We start from the raw sequence: 6,000 nt of genomic DNA, 5'->3' as shown, positions 1-6,000 counted from the left end.
CAAAGTTACCGAATCCCTTTCACGACAATCATCCCACATTTCGTGATTTGGCTTAAAGGAAACCGAACCCCAAGTAATAACTTTACTTATTCTGAGAGATTTATTATGTTATTACCCATACATCTACAAGATTCCCCACCAAAGTGTATGAGAGAGGTATAAAGCAAAAATAAAGTACAGTTTCTCAGCACGACATGGGCATCGCCATTTTCTTGATAATGTGACGTACTATGCGAAGTCGTTTATCAAGTAAATGTAATCAAATTTATGGATGCTTCTTTCCCAGACGTGTGTGGTGATAAAGCACTTCACACTATGAACATGACAGACAATGAAAGCGGACAAAATATACAGTTCCTCAGGTAGACAAAGGAACATCCCTTCACTGCTATTATGTAAAAATGTGTAGAACAGGTGAATATGCATGTGACACCTGTTCTACACATTTTTACATAATAGCAGTGAAGGATGTCCCTTTGTCTACCTGAGGAACTGTATGTCTGTCATGTTCATAGTGTCATTCACCTGCTATTATCCTTTGTACTATAATTGCCAGAACGCAAATTGCATAAATTAGTTAGTGCTCTTCTGGGTTGAAGGTTTCTCATAAATGAAATAAATTTGTCATATAGTGTAGTATATATAAATGAATTTGTTACAATTGTGCCCTTGTTATTTATTTTTCACCTAATATAATTTCTATCATCTCAGTTGTTATTTTTTTTCATTGAAAAGTAAAGGTTTCGTTATTGATTTAAAAATTCTTTCCAACTAAAGCTTGGTGCATGGTACATGTACAACTTCAACAGATACATCACATTTTAAAGAAAATGGCTGCGCCCATGTCATGCTGACAGGCATCACATCATGCCAGGAATATCTTCATTTATGTTATATCTTGTACATTTTCGTAAGGAATATTGTACATCAAAGGGGAGGAATATCTCATTTTTCAGAATACCTACACCTATTCTTTGGGTTTAGGTTTCCTTTAATAACTTTTGATTCAGAGCCCCAAAATATTCCAGATGCATGAGTAGGAAGGGCAAAAGCTATTGCACACACCGCACACAATGCTAGGAATTTCGAAGAAAAAAAAGAGCTTTATAATCCTTAAGTTGGCAGCACATTGAGGGGGTTCAAAATCGTTGGGTTTTTATTTTATTTTATTTTTTTTTAATATTAGAGTACTTTAAACACCTTGAGCTGTGGATGTGAACGCTATAAAAACATCTAATATCATTATTATCATAAATTTTGATGATGCTCAGGATGATAATTATGATGATGATAATGGTTATTATTGATTTTCTCAACATTATAGTTATTATCATTATAATAATAATAATAATAACTAGAAATTTAATTCGTCACGAAGACGAATAAGGTGGTCTGTCTAAGTCTTATGATAGATTTGAGAATGGGAGAAGTTATATAGACATGTAAACAATGATGATCATGATGAACATGATGATGATCATGATAGTAAAGGTGATGATGATGATGATAATGATAATGTTATATGACGATAAAAACGATAATTTTTATGATGATGATGATAATGATCATGATGATGATGATGTTGATGATGATCATCTTCAGACCATGATGATGATGATGGTGACATTGATGATAATGATGATGATGATATTGATGATGATGATGATGATGAGCATGCATGAGCATGATCCTGACATCTGATTGAAGAAAAAGGAAGGATTTAGATAGCAAATAGTCCCAGCTACAACATACTAAAATTGGGGAGAAAGCTGTTGAATAATAACCGAGATACTGGTCAAAACACATTGTCATGCAGATACATGTTTTGACAAAAGTGACCTCCCATAGACGTAACACGCAAATATGACAAATTATGCATTGTCGCCTTTAATCGAATATTTTACTATGATGACGTCATTCAAATGAAAAATGAATGGCATATTTCTGGTAGAGAATTATCTCAGCTACAACATATCGAAATCTGGGAGAAAATCGATCACTGATAAGCGAGATAATCTCAATTAAACAAAGACAAAAATAAGGTCATCAACAAAATACATTTTCTTTAGTTTAGATGCAAATATGAAGATTTTGTTTCAGTTTGTACGAGTCAGGGTGGTATGAAATCATATCTCCAACTCATGCTCTTTCCAACCATGATATAAAAATTGGGGGTCGACGGACTATCTGAAGAGCTATTTCGATTTATAAAGTAGCATGTTTTTGATCAAATTTACATTATATTGCGCATAGCAGCACGCGCGGAATTTGAACTTTGACGCGCGCTCACAGCCTTATGAAAGGTCAAGAGTGACTGAAATTAATGTAAATTGTCATTTACGGTAAGAGGAATCTAAATAATGTAAACAAATTAAATTTGATCTTTTCCGCGCGTTGTGAGCGCGCGCACCGCGCGCGGGGACAAGTACGGACGGAAATTTTTGAAATGCTTAAAATGACCTGATTCGTACTCTCTTTTAATAGTTAAGTGATTTTGAGCATTTTAAAATTTTGACGCGCGCGTACGTGCGCGTCATGACCTTTATGTGACCTTTGATGACATGACTCGTTGACCCTTGACCTGAAGTATATGTGATATGAATATGAATGACCTTTGTTTATGCATCATAAAGATATGATGGATAATGTGATTTCACAAAATGGCGCCTGGATGACGTCATGATGACCTCATGACCTTGAAAAGGTTACTGTCACGTCTTATGGCAATGACCTATGACTGTGCCAAAATTGAATGAAATTGACGGAACCGAACTTGAGTTATCTATGGCACAAAAAAGTGTAGGAAATAAAAATAAATAATAATAATAATAACTAGAAATTTAATTCGTCACGAAGACGAATAAGGTGGTCTGTCTAAGTCTTATGATAGATTTGAGAATGGGAGAAGTTTTATAGACATGTAAACAATGATGATCATGATGAACATGGTGATCATGATAGTAAAGGTGATGATGATGATAATGATAATTTTATATGACGATAAAAACGATAAAGTTAATGATGATGATGAGCAAAAGCATCATCCTGACAACTGATTAAAAAAATTGAGGAAATATTTAGATAGCAAATAGTCTCAACTACAACATACTAAAATTTGGGAGAAAACTATTGAATAACAATCGAGATCCTGGTCAAAACACCTTGTCATGCAGATTCATGTTTTGAAAAAAGTGACCTCCCATAGACATAACACGTAAATATGACAAATTATGCATTGTCACCTTTAATCGAATATTTAACTATGATGACGTCATCTAAATGAAAAATAATTGGTATATTTCTGATAGAGAATTATCTCAGCTACAACATATCAAAATCTGGGAGAAGATTGATTACCGATAAGTGAGATAATCTCAAATAAACAAAGACTAAAATGACGTCATCAACAAAATACATTTGTTTGAGTTTAGATGCCAATTTGATGACTTTATTTCACTTTGTACGAGTCAGGGTGGTATGAAATCATATCTCCAACTCATGCTTTCTCCAACCATGATATAAAAATTGGGGGTCGACGGACTATCTGAAGAGCTATTTCGATTTTTAAAATGGCATGTTTTTGATCAAATTTGCATTATATTGCCCATAGCAGTACGCGCGGATTTTGAACTTTGACGCACGCTCACGGCCTTATGAAATATGAAGAGTGACTGAAATTAATGTAAATTGTCAATTACGTTAAGAGGAATCCAAATCATATAAACATTTGAATTTGACCTTTTCCGCGCGCTGTGAGCGCGCACAACGCGCGCGGGGACACTTCCGGACGGAAAATTTTGAAATGCTTAAAATGACCTGATTCGTACTCTCCTTTAGTAGTTAAGTGATTTTAAGGTTTTTAAAATTTTGACGCGCACATACGCGCGCGTCATGACCTTTATGTGACGTTTGATGACATGACCTGTTGACCCTTGACCTGAAGTATATGTGATATAAATATGAATGACCATTGCTTATGCATCATGAAGATATGATGGATAACGTGATTTCTCAAAATGGCGCCTGGATGACGTCACGATAACATAATGACCTTGAAAATGTTCCTGTCACGTCTCATTACAATGACCTATAATTGTGCCGAAATTTAATGAGATTAACTAAACCAAACTTGAGTTATCCGGGGCACAAAAAACGGGAAGAAATAAAAATAAATAAAGAAAATTCTGACGAAATCAATAGGTGGTCTGTTGATAACAGACCACCTAATAATAACTAGAATTTAATTCGTCACGAAGACGAATAAGGTGGTCTGTCTAAGTCTTATGATAGATTTGAGAATGGGAGAAGTTATATAGACATGTAAACAATGATGATCATGATGAACATGATGATGATCATGATAGTAAAGGTGATGATGATGATGATAATGATAATGTTATATGACGATAAAAACGATAATGTTAATGATGATCATGATCATGATGAACATGGTGATGATCATGATAGTAAAGGTGATGATGATGATGTTAATGATAATGTTATATGATGATAAAAACGATAATGTTAATGATGATGATGATAATGATCATGATCATGATGATGTTGAAGATGATCATCTTCAGACCACGATGATGATGATGATGATGGTGACATTGATGATGATGAACATGATGAGCACGAGCATGATCCTGACATCTGATTGAAAAAATAAGGAAATATTTAGATAGCAAATAGTCTGAGCTACAACATACTAAAATTTGGGAGAAAACTGTTGAATAATAACCGAGATACTGGTCAAAACACATTGTCAAGCAGATTCATGTTTAGAAAAAAGTAACCTCCCATAGACATAACACGCAAATATGAAAAATTATGCATTGTCGCATTTAATCTAATATTTAACTATGATGACGTCATCTAAATGAAAAATAAATGACATATTTCTGATAGAGAATTATCTCAGCTACAACATATCAAAATCTGGAAGAAAATCAATCACCGATAAGTGAGATAATCTCAATTAAACAAAGACAAAAATGACGTCATCAACAAAATACATTTGTTTGAGTTTAGATGCCAATAGGATGACTTTATTTCACTTTGTACGAGTCAGGGTGGTATGAAATCATATCTCCAACTCATGCTTTCTCTAACCATGATATAAAAATTGGGGGTCAATGGACTATCTGAAGAGCTATTTCGATTTTTAAAATGGCATGTTTTTGATCAAATTTGCATTATATCGCCCATAGCAGTACGCGCGGATTTTGAACTTTGACGCACGCTCAAAGCCTTATTAAATATGAAGAGTGACTGAAATTAATGTAAATTGTCAATTACGTTAAGAGGAATCCAAATCATGTAAAAATTTTGAATTTGACCTTTTCCGCGCGTCATGAGCGCGCGCAACGCGCGCGGGGACATGTACGGACGGAAAATTTTGAAATGCTTAAAATGACCTGAGTCGTACTCTCCTTTAGTAGTTAAGTGATTTTGAACTTTTTAAAATTGTGACGCACACGTACGCGCGCGTCATGACCTTTATGTGACCTTTGATGACATGATCTGTTGACCCTTGACCTAAAGTATATTTGATATGAATATGAATAACCTTTGCTGATTCATCATGAAGATATGATGGATAACGTGATTTCACAAAATGGCGCCTGGATGACGTCACGATAACCTAATGACCTTAAAAATGTTCCTGTCACGTCTCATTACAATGACCTATAACTGTGCCGAAATTTAATGAAATTAACTAAACCAAACTTGAGTTATCCGGGGCACAAAAAACGGGAAGAAATAAAAATAAACTAGAAATTTAATTCGTCACGAAGACGAATAAGGTGGTCTGTCTAAGTCTTATGATAGAATTGAGAATGGGAGAAGTTATATAGACATGTAAACAATGATGATCATGATGACCATGATGATGATCATGATAGTAAAGGTGATGATGATGATAATGATAATGTTATATGATGATAAAAACGATAATGTTAATGATGATGATGAGCACAAGCATGATCCTGACAT

Source organism: Strongylocentrotus purpuratus, unplaced genomic scaffold, assembly GCF_000002235.5.
Source record: "Strongylocentrotus purpuratus isolate Spur 01 unplaced genomic scaffold, Spur_5.0 spur5_scaffold_19, whole genome shotgun sequence".
In the NCBI taxonomy this organism is placed as follows: Eukaryota; Metazoa; Echinodermata; class Echinoidea; order Camarodonta; family Strongylocentrotidae; genus Strongylocentrotus; species Strongylocentrotus purpuratus.
The sequence above is the reverse complement of the archived record's forward strand: the minus strand, read 5'-3'. Positions refer to the sequence as shown.